This window comes from Meriones unguiculatus, chromosome 5, assembly GCF_030254825.1.
Source record: "Meriones unguiculatus strain TT.TT164.6M chromosome 5, Bangor_MerUng_6.1, whole genome shotgun sequence".
Taxonomy (NCBI): domain Eukaryota; kingdom Metazoa; phylum Chordata; class Mammalia; order Rodentia; family Muridae; genus Meriones; species Meriones unguiculatus.
In genome coordinates this window covers 116,872,494-116,889,141 of record NC_083353.1, presented here as the reverse complement: position 1 = coordinate 116,889,141, position 16,648 = coordinate 116,872,494, and the positions used below count along the sequence as shown (strand labels likewise).

The window sequence follows — 16,648 nt, the reverse complement described above, 5'->3', positions numbered from 1 at the left end:
TTATTAGTAATGGTCTGTTCACTTTAAAAAAAACAAAAAGTGCTGGGCAGATGCTAAATGCAGGCTCATCACCACTGTGTCAGGCCATCTGTCTGCAATCTTCCATACTCCCCAAGCCTCTGTGTCTTCCCATTCCAGTCCCATTCCATCCTGTTTGCCTCAGTTGGTTTCTCCAACTGTGTGGAGGAACCCGTGGAGGAACCTTGGCTGGAGCAGTCATCTCCCTGCCTCAGCTCCTGAACCCTCTCTACATGGCCTTTGTTATAGTCCTTCCAACTGTAAAAAGCCCGGGACCCTGAAGGCTCACCACCAGGGGCACTCACCACCAAATCACACACAAAGGACTCCCTTTCTCTCTCCCCTCTCCCTTCCCTTTCTTCCCTTTCTTTCCTTTCTGCACCCCAAAGTTAGAGATATGCTGTGCTCATCTAAAAGAGCTCAGGCTATACACAAATGCCAAATCCAAGGACAGCAGGTCACCTACCGTTAGCTCAGGGATGCGTGGTTTCTTTATTCTGTAGACTAAGGAGAAGCCATGCAGACTGCCTGGCCAGGGCCCTACAGCTTCAGGTTCAGGACAGCAGCCCCACCCCCACCCCCAGGCCAGGGGTCTCCTGAACTGTTTCAGTGAGTGGGGCTGGGCCATAGCTTCTGTTCTCTATACAGGGTAGATCTGGAATCAAGTCTGGGCGATGTCAAAGCAAAGGCCTCTTAGGTTTGAAGCCTCATGCCTGGGGGAGAGAAATCCCATGCATTTCCTTGTTTGGTCTTGAATCTGGGAGCATTGAGACCCTTCTGACAAGCCCCTCTGACCACAGTGAGGTATCTGGTGACCCATTTAGGGTACGCCCAGGATCTGTATGGCGAAGAGCAGTGGCTACAGGAAGACCTGGGTCATGAAGGGAGTGAGAGTGACACAGATCCCACAGTCCCAGTATCCAACTTTGGGAAGAGCCAGCCACATCATGGCTCATGTGCATAGGCTTAGGCGGTGTGTGGTCCATACAGCTGCGACATTAACCGGCTGCCCACCTTCCTTCTATGTCTCATTTCCAATGAGCTGGCACTGCTCTGCACTACCCATCATTCCTGCTAAATACAGACCCCATACTTCTGACTCTTACTGGAAGTTGTCAAGCAGAGAACGGACAACGTAATATACAATGCGTGGAAGGAGTCTAAGACTCCAGGAAGGATCAGAAGAGAGCTAGAGCTGTTATCTTTGACAAACAAAACAAACAACAACAAATGAAAATAGAGGACCACAGATCCCTTCTAACGGGAGCTGGTAAATGGTTGTCTTCCTTTCTTCCAGAGATAGGTGGTGACATCAGACTTACTTATCTTTGAGTCATAAGGTGGCCTAACCGGCCCATGCTCTTCTCAAAGTTGCCCCCACTTCCTCCTGTTAACGACTGTGCAGCCACCCAACCACAGCACCCCAAGATCTGGGGACAGAGCAAGTCTTGACGGTTAAGCAAGTAGACATATGTTATGGTCTGAGTCTTAAATGCTCAACAGAGGCTCACATTTTGAATGCTTGGTCCCCAGGTGGTGGTTCTGTTTTGGGCAACTGTGGAACGTTTAGGAGATGGAGACTAGCTGAGGAGATAGATTGCTAGGGGCAAGTCTTGGTTTCCAAGATCACTCTCTGCTTTCTGCTCTACTGTGATATGAGCAGCATCTGATACTCATTCCTGCTGCCCTAGATGATCTTTTATGCTGTGTCTTCCCCCTTGTGATAGGATGACATTCTCAGAAAAAAATATCTTTCATCCTCTCTTAGTTAGGGTTTTATTGCTATGAAGAGACATCATGACAATAGCAACTCTTGTAAAGGAAAACATTTAATTGGGGCTGGCTTATAGTTCAGAACTTTAGCCTATTGTCATCATGACAGGAAGCATGGCAGCATCCAGGTAGTCATGGTGGTGGAGAGGTAGCTGCTGAGTTCTACATCCAGATCACCAGACAGCAGGAAGGGAGAGTGCCACTGGGCTTGGCTTAAACATTTGAAACCTCAAAGCCTACCCCCCAGTGACACACTTTCTCCAACAAGGTCATTTGTCCTAATCTTTTCAAACAATGCCACACATTCCAGCTCAAACTGCCCAGGCAAATGTAGAGGAGACAGTACAGTTGCTCTCAAATTCAAGGACGTGTTAGAATCTTCTGGATGGTTGCAGAAATACAAGGAGAGCTGAGCATGTGACTCAGTCCCCAGAACCGTAAAAGCCACACAAACTGCCACCACTACACCACTCAGAGAGCTAGAGCCTTCTCTATAAATCTCATTCAGAAAGTCTTGAGGGGCCAGTGAACATTCGTGCCCAGTCAATGATGGTACAGCTGGTCTGGGTACACACAGTGTCCTTTGCATGACAGGGGAAAACAACAACAACAACAGCAAAAACAGCAAAAGTGAGCCTGTTGATTGTGTGCAGGAGAACTCTCTACCCATCCTTGACTGGGACAGGGACACAACTATTTTCCAAGCTACTGCCCTGATGGGTTCTCATTCAGCAGCTCAGCTTCCTCCCATCCCTCCCCACCGAATTGCATCTCTGGGAGTCAGAGTCTTCTCTGGTTAATGTCTCTCTAAAAAAAAGAAGAAATGAAATTCTACAGTCGCTCTGCTTCCAGGTGAGGGGAACTAGACCTCCATTAGAAACAATGATAGCAGTGGTGTGAGCTCAGGTAAAAGGTTCAAAGTTGTGTCTACTCACAATGCTCCCTGTATCTCTAGTCTCCTGTGTGCTTCCAGGTCCTGCTTCCCTCTAGTTATCGGATGATGGATCACCTTTCCCGTTGCTATGACAAAATACCTGTCAAAAGCAACTTAAGAAAGGAAGGTTATTTTAGTTCACAGTTTGAAGGATAAATTCCATCATGGTAGAAAAGACATGGTGCTGTAATAATGGGGCAGAGAGAGAGAGAGAGAGAGAGAGAGAGAAATGCTGGTATTCAGCTGGCTTCCTCCTCCTTTCTCCTTTCATTTTTATTCAGTCCAGGACTTCATCCCATTGGACAGTGGAGCCCACATTCACGGTGGGTTTTCCCTCCTCAGTTAAACCTCCCTGGAATCATCTTCAAGGACACACCCGGGGGTGTGTCTCCTAGGTGATTCTAGGTCCAACCATGTTGACAATGAAGATTAATTCCTTCACTACTGACAGCTGAGGTCATTCACTCACCCAGACAGTCCCAACTCACTGCTGTCTGTTGTTTACCACTCCATGGTTCCCAAAGTCACTTCTAATTGCCAAGGAAGGAAGTGGCTTTTCAGCCTCCTCCATGAAAGTGAAACACTGACACACCTTCATTTCCCAGCTCCTCTCTTTCTCTTGTGTGCTTGCTGGCAATGGAACCTAAAGCTTCATGATGTTGGACTTCATGATGCTGTTTAAGCTGCTGAGACACAACCCAGACCACATCTTCCTTCTGAAACACTCTTGCTGGTGACCACTGATGTGGCCTGTGATGGTTTGAATAAGAATGGCCCCCGCAGGATCCTATATTTGAATGCTTGGTCACCAGGGAGTGACACTATTTGAGAAGGATTAGAAGGATGAGGAGGTGTGGCCTTGTTGAAGTGGGTGTGGCCTTGTTAGAGGAAGTGTGTCACTAGAGGTGACCCAGTGTCTGCCTGCTACCTTACATCAGGATGCACAGGTCTCAGATACTGCTCTCCTGTCTATATGCCATCATGCTATGTACCATGACAATAATGTCCTAAGCCCTTGAAACTGTAAGAAATCCCCAATCAAATCAAATGCTTCATTTTTATAAGAGTTGCCTTAGTCATAGTGTCTCTTCACAGCAATAGATCAGTGACTAAGAGATGACCTCACTGGTTTCATGGTCCCATTCTCTTCTGATTCTTCTTGTTTGTCTCCAATTAGCCTTAATTGCCATAGTTTGAAGATGATCCAAGTGCTTATATATTAGAAGCTTAATCCTCAATACAGCAGAGGCGGACCAGAAAAGAGCCCATTAATGGTGCTCTCACAGGGTAGGCTAATTGTCTCCTGTGAGTTTGTTATGAAACAAGATTGGGTTTCCTCTTGCTCACTGTCCATCACCTCCTTTTCCTCTTCTGTCTTTGGTCTGAAAGGATACAGCGTAAAGGCCCACTTCAGATTCCAGATGGCATGCTCTGAGCCTTCTAACATCCAGAACCATGACTAAATACATTTTTGTTCAGGGAAATTTAGGAACAGCTACCAGAGCCTGCTGAGATCCAGGCTCACCCAGGGCCACAATCCATTCAAAATAAAGCCATTAGTTTCCCTGCTACATCTCTTTCGCTTATGCCTTGATAGAAGGCACCAATGCCATCCCTCATCCTCACAGTCCCAGTGGCCCCTTTGCATCTTCCTCAGTGAAGCATCTTGAGAATCCACCCATTCTACTCCTTTCACTGCCCTGCCTCCGGCTTCTCCTCCCTTAGTACTGTATAGTTATCTATATATTGGTTTCCCCCGAGATTAGATAATTAGTCTATTAATTCACTGAGTGTCTAAGGTCCCCATATGTGTACACACATGCTAGGTGATAGAGATTAAACAATGAAAAGAATTAATGAGGCTGTCTCTGACCCCCAAACACTCAGCGCTGGAGCAACAGGCAGAGTAATATCACTCTAGCATGAAGTTCAAAGCCAAGATGTACTTGCAGGGGTGCTGAAGAGGAGACTTTGGAACAATTTACAGGAGAAGGAGCCGGACAAGATGTATGCCAAGCTCAAGGCTTCGACATGGATTTAACGAGCAATGGGGATCTGTCCCCTCTGATCCAGTGATATGAATTACAGCCACCACTTTGGAGGTTAAGTTAAATAGACTCATAGCTATCAGAGTCTGAGGCTGGGGACTGAACCTTCATTTACATGAGCTCTGAAAATACGCTTAGCTGAAGGGCTCACTAGGCATATATTAATTGAGGTCCTGTTGCTCTGCTGGACATAGTAGGGAGCCCTCATGGAGCCACCCAGCAACCACATTCATCCCTGGCAGGTGTCCCAGGCTGGACCTGCATGTGTGGGTGCAGCCAGGGAAGCGGAGGAAGTCAAAGCCGGCCCCCTCCTAGAGAAACGGCTGCACTGGAGACTGGATTTGCAGCCACATTCTTCAGAAAGTTCAGGGCCTTGCCTTGTAGACTGAGCACTCTTGACAAACCCAGCCTCCTTATAGAGAAGACAGAGCCCGTGCTGTCCCCCATTCAGAGATGTGCCTGTGTTATAACTTCCCTGATTGTCTGCACCGAACGGAACTAGATCTCCTCGGGGGAAAAGCCATTCTTTTCTCTGTCCAGGCTGGGCAGGGTTCAAGGCCCCATACCTGCAGGAGCTGCTTGCTCCTTTCCTAGGGTGAAGGTTGGGTGAAGTGTATGCTTCTGGACCCAGGAAAGTAGAGGGGCTGCAGGACTGCCAAAGACGCCTTATGAAGGATGCCTTATGCGTCCACTTGGAAGTCCATTGACTTCATGGCAGGAGAGGGGGATGGGCAAGCATAGGCCTGGGTGTCAGGGATTCCCTCTGTTCCATACTGGCTGACAAGAGATGTTATCTATCCCTTTCTGTGCCTTGGTTTCTTTAACTGTACCTGACAAGGTTGGTGTTCTGGAAGTATGTCCTCCCAAATGGCTTCTTCAGTAGACTTTAATATATAGAGCTGTAAGCCGAATGAAGCTTTGCTGGTGGAAGAGGGGTGTTGAGTATCCCTCCAAGATCAGCTCCTCTCATCACTACCTCCTCCTCACCCCCCACTTGCCCCAAAGCGGGGACCACACTACAGCCTCAGCTCTAGGGCTTTGAGATCATACCTTTTTATTTCTTAATGGGTATTATCATTTGCACAGCCGTCCAAGGTTAAAGTGACCCCAGGAATATCCGGGACTGAAGGGGACCTATGAGGTCACTTGAGAAGCTTTTCATGTATTAGATGGTCCAGCTGCTGCTGTTATCTCTGGGACCCAGACACACCCTCCTCACCCATTTTCACCATGATAAAATCCACACAATATAAAATTTACTATGGTAACCATTTCAACACATATCATCCAATGGCATTAAATATATTCATAATGCCTTGTAACCCCCTCACCTTTTACACTTCCGCAATTTTCTCATTACTCAGGAAGGAAATCATGCACCTTGAAGTACTCATTCCTCTGGCCTTCCCATGGCCTTTGGAGACCTCTACTCTGCTTCCTGTCTGTGATTTTTTTTTTTTTTTAGTTCAATTATTTCCTACCCACAAGGTGCTATTTCTATGGTCTGGTGCATCTGGCTTCTCTAACCACAACCTTTTCAAGAAACTTCTGGACCCCAACCCCTGTGCTCAGGCCTCAGCTCAGACCCACCAGCAATGGGCTGGGAGTGGGTGCTGGCTCACTTCCCTCTGCCAAGGACAGCTCCTGGATGGACCCACACGGTTGCCACAGTTTTCCGGACACGGCGCTGAGGGCGCTGAGTCCCGAGTCTGTGTGACTACAACATGGTAGTCACTGTGCACCATTCCCTCACATTCAGAGCTTGCGCTGAAGCATCAGAAGCATCAGAAGCATCAGAAGTTGGAAGGCTCTCTCACTGAGGTTAAGGGCCATTGACACTCTTATCCTTGTAGGGGTGGCAGAGAGGCCTGCCCATTCCAAAGATAAAGGCCATGTCTCGAGTATAACACCAGACCGGACAGGTTCAGGGATGCTGCCAGAGGCAGGGTTGCCTCTGGAGCCAGGATCCCAGGTAGCCACCTTCCTGTTTTGGTTGGCTCTCTCTCCAAAACACAGATGCATAAGACAACATGTCTACGTTGCAAATGTAAGAAGAGTCTTGTGTCTAAATTTCAAGGTGAGTGTTCAGCTTGGGGACTGAGATGTGAATGTGCTGGGTCTTAAGCCCAGAAGGTGATGCAGTTCACTGAGCTGAGCGTGGAAGCTGCGAAGGCTCCCAGGAAATAAACCGTGGTGTTCCATCTCAAGTCTTTGGAACCGTATTTCCTAAGGACTTGATAACTCCTATGAAAAGTCTTCAAAGCTTCCCCTTACAGGTAGGCAAGAACACAAATATTTGTCCTTTTTTTTTTTTTTATTAAAGATATTTGACATTTCTGGACAAGGAAATAACACACTCTCATTGTCAGTGACTAAAATGGCCACATTGTTACCTTAATTTGTCCCAAAGAGAAAGAGATGACTCTTGCTAAAATCAGTCCCCTGATCATGTATAACATACTACCCTGCATCATCATTACCCATTCCTGATGTTTAGGAAGTGACCTACATGACTCAGGTGAGGAAGAAACCCTCTGTTTATCTTTTGGTTTACTAGCCTGTGGGAGGCACTTACTGGTCAGTGCAGGGGTTCAAACAGAACTTCCAAACTCCCCCGAAACAATCCACATGTATATAGTGTATGCCTGGGAGGTAGGTAGTCTGTCCACTGGTGGAGAGATTCTGTTCCCCGCAACCCCCACCCCATGGAAAAGCTAGACCCCTGACTTCCTGTCCTCCAATAATGCAGCTTACGAGTCGCTTCCATGAGGATGTCTGATTGTCCTTAGCACTGAACAAAGAAACACACAAAGCGAGAGCAACTCTGCAAGGCAATTTCTTTTTATAAAGTGAGCGTGCCATGACCCAAGCAGGGCTGGTGAATGCACATAGGCCAAACATGCTCTGTCTCCTCTCCCTTAAGCAGGCTGTATCTGTGTCTCATCCTAGGGCTCGAAGGGGAGAAGGTGACAGAGCTTTTCCATGTATAACTATCACAGCCCTACAAAGTCAGTGTTTGTCTGGTTGATGGGTTTTGTGGTTTTGTTTGCTTTTTGTCTTTTGAGACAAGATCTTCCTACGTAGCCAAGGCTGGCTCTCCATTCTCCTGCCTCATCCTAAGGGCTGGGATTATCATCTATCTCATTGACTCTGCATTACTATGCCAGACACTCCAAGGCACTGTTATTATCCTCATGCCACAGGTTGGGCCATGGTTTGCATGTGGAATGCCCCATAGGCCTCTGTGTTTGAACACTTGGTACCCAGATGATGGTGTTGTTTGAAAGGTGGTGGGACCTTTGGGTTGGGAAGAAGGTAGCAAAGGTGGGTCACTGGGGGTAGACCTTTGAGGTATGTTATAGCCCAGCCTGGCTTCTTGTCTGAGCTCTCTGCTTCCTGTCTGTGCTATGTGGCTGGGAGCCTCATTCCTCCTCTGTCAGAAGGAGATCTGCTGCTGTCACTTCATGGTCATGATGGATTATGGCCTTTGCTTTGAAACGTGAGTCAACACGGTCCCCTCTTCACTTGAGTCACATCTGTCAGATATTTCAGCACAGTGATTAGAAAAGTATTTGAAACACCGGCATGGCTTCTTTATGTTTAACTTGCATCGTTTCTCTGGATTGCTGCTTTTTCTAATCTTTCTCTCCTTTTTAGGGAGGTGTTGCTTTCCCCAAATTGCTCCCCCACCACCAGCCTAGTTCATTCTACTAGTGCTTGCTTTCTAGAGCTTAAGTAGAATTTTAGGTTTGACCCAGTTAAAAGCTCTCAGGCATTTGTGCAGTGAAGTCGGCACTTACCTGTGTTTTCTGGCCCCCCCCATGCTTCTGCTCCTTACTTCCTGTCTCATCATCTCCCCCCACCCCCACATACAGGAAGAGCTCTGCAGCTCTAAGGCTCTGTATATATACAAATCACCCCACACTGAAGCTATGTAGTACTTTTTCGTGGTCCCTTCTCTGCTCATCTCTTTTCTTTAACCCAAGAATGTTCCCTTGATGACAAAGCCTTCATCCCCCTTATCTGCTCAGCTCTGGTGTGAAAGTGAGCATGCTCAGACAGTGAGCAAGTGTCCTGAAGAGCGAGGAGTTATGCTCTCAGTCTGTCTCAAACCTCAGACAACATGTACAGTGCTCACCCCCATCCCTACCCTTTATTGTTTTCTCCTGGGGTTTTGTTTTGAGAGAGGACTTGTTGCAATGTCCAGGCTGGTCTTGAATTCTAGTAATTCTGCTGCTTCAGCCTCCTGAGTAACTGGGCCTATAGGCATGTGCCACAGTAATGGAATTTCTTCTGAGCCATTTATGTATTTTCTTGTGTATGTATATATGTATTTATTTAGTGACATTGAGGATTGACTTTGCACATGGTAGGCAGGAACCCCCTACACACACTCACCACACACACACACACCACAGATGTAAATGGTAAAATCAGAAAGGCAGAGACACAGACACAGAAATGGAAACTTTTCTCATTCTGCTGAAAGGGTTTGTTCTGCCCTAACTGGCTCGCCATCTACCTTAGTTAGGGTTCCTATTGCTGTACCAAAACACCATGACCAAAGCAACTTGGGTAAAAAAAGGTTTATTTGGCTTACACTTCCACATCATTATCCATCACTGAGGGAAGTCAGGACAGGAACTCAAACAGGACAAGAACCTGGAGGCACAGCTGATGCAGGGGCCATGAAGGGGTGCTGCTTACTGGCTTACTCACACAGCTTGCTCAGCCTGCTTTCGTATAAAACCCAGGACCACTAGCCCAGGGATGGCACCACCCATAATGGACTGGGCCCTCCCTCATTAATAATTAATAAAATACACTATGGCCAGATCTTCTGGAGACATTTTCTCAGTTGAGGTTTCCTCCTTTCAGATGACTCTGGTTGACATAACCAGCACACCATGTTAAAATGGGACCCCAAAGAAAGCTAAAGTATGAGGCCAGGCAACTTCAAGGCAATGCAATCAGGGTAGCTCACAGGGCATTGGGCTCCAAAGGGTCTCATGCTGGGCTCACTGCTCTGCTGTTGGCAGCCCGAGATGCTTAATAATGTTACCTTTGAACTCGTGTTTTATGAGTGAAACTCAGTGATCCAGAGGGACATGGATGTGAGAAAGGGACACATTTGCACACATTCTGCACAACCCCCATTGTTCCAGGAGGCTGGTGCTCATCCATCAGAGGCAGCTCCAAGAAAGAAGCCTCACTGCAATATTTCAAGAACACTCAGAGAAATAGAAAGCCTTACTGCCAAATGGCCTTCACAGTCTGAGATAATTTTGTCCATTTTTGCAGGCTTTAGATGTACTGGACAATTCCTGGCCTCACCTTTATTTGCTTTTCTTCTCTTCAAACATCCTGAACCTGATCTCTTAGTGAAAAGCCTAAACTGATTCTTTAAAATGAAAATAATATAACATAGAAAAGAGAACAAAGGTAGTAAAATTAAACCACCAGATACCAGGTCCTTTAAGTTTTTGTTTGTTTGTTTAAACCAGAGAAACAAATATCTTGTGTATGTTAAAGATTGACTAACAAAGATCTTTTAAAACATGAAGTCATACTGACAAAAGGAAGAAAGAACCTCAAGGTTGGGGTAGGGTTGAGAACCCCTGAGGTTCCATCAGACAGCCTTGCTAAAAACGGAGCCCGCTCACTGCTTCAGACCATAGAAGGGACTTGCCCCGAGATGTTTATCTCATATTTCTAGACCCCTCTGTAATATTCCCAGTTCCTGGAGATCATATGCCTTCAAGAGGGGCTGTGGAATAGGTAGGGTAAGGCTGTTGGAAGGCAGCTGTACCCCAACAGTGTTCTTGAGGAGTGGGCAGTGTCTTAGTTATTGGTCTATTGCTGTGCAGAGACATTATGGCCAAGACAACTCTTATAAAAGAAAACATTTAACTGGGAGGCTTGATTACAGATCCAGACGGTCAGTCCATAACCATTATTCAGGAAACAGACAAGCAAGCATGGTGCAGGAACAGTAGCTGAGAGTGTTACATCCTGATCCTCAGGCAGCAGGCAGAAGGGGGGAGGGGATGGAGGGAGAGAGACAGATAGAAAGCGAGAGAGAGAGAGAGAGAGAGAGAGAGAGAGACAAGAGATAGAGAGGAGAGAAGGAGAGAGGGAGGGAAAGAGGGAGAGAGAGAGAGAGAGACAGGGAGTCAGAGAGAGAGAGAGAGAGGAGAGAGACTGGATCTGTTATGGGCCTTTGAAATATCAAAGCCCAACCCCCCGTGATATGCCTCCTTCAACAAAGCCATGCTGCCACACCTCCTAATCCTTCCCAAACAGTTCCACTAACTGGGGACCAAGCATTCAAACATATAAACCTATGGGGCCATTATCATTCAAACCACCACAGGGAGGGACCAGGGGAGTTGTCCCAAGGGAGATAAAGGCTGGTCTGTGCATAATTCACAGGAATCCGTCATTCCCACATGAGCCACAATGTACAGTAGATCCCTGCCTCATGCATACCATTCTGGCCACAAAGCTATCTTCCACCTACTTCACTGAGGTCATCAGACATGTGGGAACCCAAAGCCTCTGCCAAGTAAGGTCAGGGGACTCATAGAAGGTCACACAGGAGGAAGGGCAGCACCAGGGATGAGCCTGCCTCTCTGCGCTCCAGTTATGGCTGGGCGTGTGAGAGTGTCATGTGGTTCCCACCCTACTATTTTCTCATCTCATTCTGGGAGTGGTCCTGGTTAGTATCATTGACTAGAGCTTAGGGGGAAGTGGTTGCACACTGAATCCTTGGGGGCTGGAAGTTCAAGGCTCATGGCAGATACTTGATGAACACGTGGAGTACACATACACTAAACAAGTCACCTCCTCCCCAGTTTTATCTGATCCGTACATATGTGGTGCTTTGTCTGAACCCAGGAGCCCACAAGGAGCAACCAGAATAGGTCCAGGTACAAGCAGCAAAGCTGGCAGCCAAAGGAGTTCACTGAACATCCCGGTTCTCTTTGCTCAATTCTTTCTCGCTCCCAAACCACCCAGAATGAAACAATGCCACCTCCTTCTCCCCTGCAGGAGTGGGCAGGAGTGCTTCTCCCAAGGGGTTGGGGGATGCTCACGTTGAAGGTAAGCTTATTCTGTGTGAGGAACAGGAGTCAGGTTGGCCATAGCAGTCACACTGTCATGCGCCATTTTGTTTTTAGAAAGAGAGAGTATAGTTGAACACTTTATCCAGAGGTGAGAGCCAAGATTCCAGGAAGCATGCTGAATGTACCCACAGGCCAGATTCCCTCCATCATGGCTGGTTTTGAGTTCAGAGGTGGCTCCACGAAAAGAGTTTCCCTTCACCGCTCACTGCTCAAAGAAAAGGACTGTGGGTGGATGACTACTGGGGGTGGGGTGATCTGGGTCCAGGGACCACACCCAGGGAGGACAATGGCAGACAGAGCCACCTTGGAGTGTAGTGCTTGAATAGCTGTGAGTAGCTTATCCACCTCATTGGTGTTCGGTGTTTCCTCTCCCATGTGCTTCTCAGCATTGTATTGTGTGCAGAATTATTTCCATGTTGAGTTTGGACTTAACATCCAAGGCTTCTTGTGTGTAAAAACAAGCCTAGGGTAGATCCCACGACCATGCCTGGTTTGTGGAATAACTGCTCTTTGGGAGAGGGGCTGTGGAGAGGTCCACTTTGAAAGCTAAGTAGCTAATAATGGCTAGTTTAAGACAGTAAGTTTTAACCTGGAGTTGGGAACGGGCCTGGGGGCTGACATAGAACATAACTCAATCTCTGAACTGTTGGTGCTAATGTATAGGGTTTGCCTCCCTGACCCGCACGTAGGGATAGGGGACGTGCAGGCACCCCTGCTGGCCACTGGATTTACCCAAACACACAGAACGTTTCTTGAACACTCACTGCGCTCTAGGGAAGCAGCAGGGAACAGGATAAGAGTGGCCTCTGCTTTCCCCACACTTACACGACAGCAGACAGCAAAGGTAAGCTCAGAACGTGGCGAATGCTATTAATGGGACACAAGAGCTGGGGCCTGGGGTCTAGCTGGAAGCTGGCTGTTTCAAAGGGGAGACCAAGAAAGGCCTCAAGGAACTGGCTGACACAGCAGCCAAGATGATATTTGAACGTGCCTTGAGGTTGACCCATGGGAAGGAGACCCACAGGTTGAAAGTGGATTTTCCTAGGAGCCCAGACAATACTTAACTCTGGGTTTTCTAGTCTTCCATACCCAGCACTCTTTCCTTCCACAAACATTAATTAAGTAGTTACCACACGTGAAGAATTCTCTGTGACAGGCGACATCGAAGGGCCGTAAGCCACCTAGCTATGTCTTGGTGTTGGGTGCTGTCTGTTTATCAATGATGAAACCCTCCCACCTCCTTAATTTGGCCCAGGACCGGACTTGGATCTAAAGTCCCTGTGCCATAAAAGGAAGAATTCTGCGGGGAATATCCCAAACCTGTGACCCTGGGGAACAAATTTCTTCACTTCCTACTTTCTGGGGAGTAAATGATAGGGGGTCCTACAGCTAAACACGAGATGGCAGTCAAACCACCCCCACTCTCCTGGAAGCATGCTTTCTGCAGAGGTAAGGTGCTCTGGGTATTTGGAGACCATCAGCGTCAGTTTTCCTTCCGTGCTGCCGAAGACAGTTACACAGAAACTGTGGGGAGCCTGTCCATAAAGTCCACATTTCCAACCAAGAGTACAGACACAGGCTCCAGACAGACAGACATCCCTCTTGTGCTGAGTGTAAGGGCTCCCTCGACCACCACCAACCAAGCATGGACAGACCACCAGAGCATTCCCAAGCCACCAGCTGGCACTCCTGTTCCCAGCACCATCCCCTTGCCTAAAGCCCCTTCCCGGGCATCCCCCATACTGTTCCTCCAGCCACCTGGGAGACAAGTAGGACGATGGTTATTGGCCCCACTGTGCACAATAAGCTCTGGAGTTCTGATAACCTTCCTGGGATACAGCGCTGTGACACAGTCATGGCAGCTAAATTCCCCACTAAGTTCAGGTCTAAACCCTGGTGCCAGACTCCACTGGCTGTTTTCATAATAGTTCATAAATTAAGCACAGGCGATCTAATCTGGCTCCATGCTACCCGAATTCTCTCCCCGCCCCTCCGCCACCATCCCTAAGCCCTGGAGTGCACTTAGAACTTTTCTACAAGTTGGCTCTTCCGATGCCCCTTCCAACTTCCTGCCCCAATATACACGTGCCACTGTGCGCTCTGTGGTCCAGCCCGACACGCCAACCAGCCCTCCTTTCCCCTGCTTTCCAGCTGCTTCACAAGTGTGAGCACTGCAGAACACACACGAAACCTGTACATCCCGGAACCTTCCTCGCTCTCCTCAGCGGCAAAGAGCGCGCGCGCACAGGTGACAAGGCCTGCGAACACACACCCGGCCAGGGCCGGGTGGATAGCCCAGCCTGGGAAGACAGACAGCCTAGAACAATCCCCCAGTGTCTGGGACTCAGCAGCTGCCGGCAGCTAGCAGACCCTGCTTTTCATGGGGTCCAGCAGCCAAGGCCTTGGCGCCTTGCCTGACATTTGGGGTTAACAAAGAGGGGGACATTTTGGGGAGGGACAGCCATGCACAGGGCACTCTGCATGGCCCAGGCTCTCAGAGGCCCGGCGCTAAGTGAACAGCCATCCAATGCAGAAAGGCAAGGCAGATATTTAGAGTAGTACCAACCCCCCAACCCAACTCCTCTGAGCACAGTGCGACACCCACCCGCGCACCCACTGCGGCGTCCTGCCCCATCACTCCAGGGCAACTTTCCTGACCACCGAGACCCTTTGGGGTCCTGCTGGGTACGGGCAGCTGAGCTGGGGGCGCCGTGCCAAGACACCCCCTTGGCGTTTAATGCCAGTCCCACAGGCGCGGATGTCTCCAGCCGTCACCTGCACTTACCGGGGCACAGCTGCCAGGCTGGACGCAGAGAGGGGTCAGAAGCCCCGAGCGGTGAAACTGCCGCTGTCCAGGCCACAGCCGCCCTCTCCACCCGGTGTTCCCCGCCTCTGGGCCTCGGCAGCCGGGTGCCCCTCTCAGGCAGACTGTGGGACGCGCCCACAGCCCCGGGGCGGGAGGGACCAGGGCTGCTCTTTGTTTAAAGCTGGCTTTTTTTTTTCTCTCTCTCTCTCCTTCACTCTTTTCTTTTTCAATTCAGAGCACACGGAGCTCTCTCGGTCTTGGCAGCTGTGCAGAAGTGGCCCCCGGAACTTGTGGGGAGGGGGTGGGGAGGAGGAGGAGAAGGAGAGGCGGCTGGCCCTCCATCCTGTCCCCACCCACTCACTCAGTAATCCCTGTCCCAGACTTAGATTGGTCCTCATGAAGTGGGGGAAATCTCAGGATCCGCGAAGAAGTGAATTCTTGAGGGGTTCCACGGGATCTTGGGCCGATCCTCTCCTCACTCCTGAGACACAAGACCCAGCTCTCTCAAAATCCTGTGGATCATCTCCACATCTTTTTTTTTTTTTTTTTTTTGTAATAATAATAATAATAAAGAGCCAGATCTCTTCCTTGACTGGAACACAATGGAATGGCGGAGACAGCCAAGGCCCAGTCTCTGCCAGGGGGTGAGGAGGGTAAAGAGTTGCTGACCCCAGATGCCAGTCCGAGGGGAACGCACCTTGTGTGATTTACCAAGAGGAACAGTCTGTGCTTAGCCGGCCTTGACTGCGGCGAGCCAGGCCTCCCAGCTTTTTAGTTATTTTTCTCCTTGCTGTACCAGGCAAGGGAAACGCAAGAAAGGGGTTGTTCAGGCTCACAGCGTGGGGTGCAGTGGACCAGGGCTGAAGGGCACAGTGACAAGAGGTGGTTGGTCACTTCTGCAGTCAGTCAGTCAGTCAGTCAGTCAGCAGAGGGCTGTTAAGTTGGCCTGCATTGTTCCTCTTTGTTAGTCAGATTCCGATGTAGACACACCTCCCCTCAGTGAAACCTGCCTGGAAACATTTCACAGACACACCAAAAGGTGTGTTGACAACCCAGGCACCAGAGGCAGGAAAAGCTGAGCCTGAGCGCTCCTGGCTACCTAGGCCAGCACCCTGACTACCCCAGCTGGCCTCAGTGTGGCTGTGTTCATGTGTGTACACATGTGTGGGTGTGTTCATGTATATACAGTTGCATGAACATGTGTGTGTGTGTGTGTGTAGACTGAAAGTCATTATACAGCATGATGCACCCCCCCATTTGTTTCTGGAATGCAATAACTTCCCTCTTTCACTTGTTACCATGTCTTAACACAGTGTGAGGCCCTGAAGATGGTGAGCTAAGTAGACTTTAATTCTTTATATGTTTTTCAGTGTCAGCTATTTTGTTGAAGCAAGGGGAGATGGGCTAAGATAGTGGGGCGGAGGGGCTCACGGATGAGGACAATAATCTCTTTGAGAGATGAGCTGGGTACAGGGGTGGTGAAAGACAAAGATGCAGCAGAGGGGCCTACGGATCTGTGCTGCACAAGGAGGAGCCTGGGAGGGCGGGAGGTAGGGGTGTGAGGGAGGGACCTGAGTGTGTGTGCTGGGAGTTGTAAAATTAAGGGCTTTCAATGCCCTCTCTAACTTCCAAAAATGATGCAGAGACCTATTGCATTTATTAATAAGCTTCAAGTGCTATAGCTGGACCGAGACTCATCTATTGTAATCTGACTATATGGCCTGACCTACTTCCCAAACATGTGGCCCATTTCCTGCCATCTTAGTCCCACCCTGGCTGTTCCTGTGTCCTCATGGTGACTCCCTCTCGGAGACTCTCCTCTTCCTGGGACCCTCTCCCTAGGGCCAGAAGTCTGACCCTAATTCTCCTGCCCCTCTATAGGCTGCTCAGCTCTTTATTAACCAATCAGAGGTGATGGAGAACAATTTTAACACAGCATTGAGAC

At 48.8% G+C, this 16,648-nt stretch overlaps 1 protein-coding gene across 1 annotated transcript in view; it reads right to left on the bottom strand.

Annotated features, from left to right (window-relative positions):
* Positions 1–15,046, bottom strand: part of Tspan11 (tetraspanin 11) — a 61,418-nt gene extending 46,372 nt beyond the window's left edge. Inside the window, exon 1 of the mRNA XM_021637043.2 lies at positions 14,683–15,046. The gene's annotated coding sequence lies outside the window, so the exon portion shown is untranslated. The remainder of the gene's footprint in view (positions 1–14,682) is intronic.
* Positions 15,047–16,648: the final 1,602 nt, after the last annotated feature.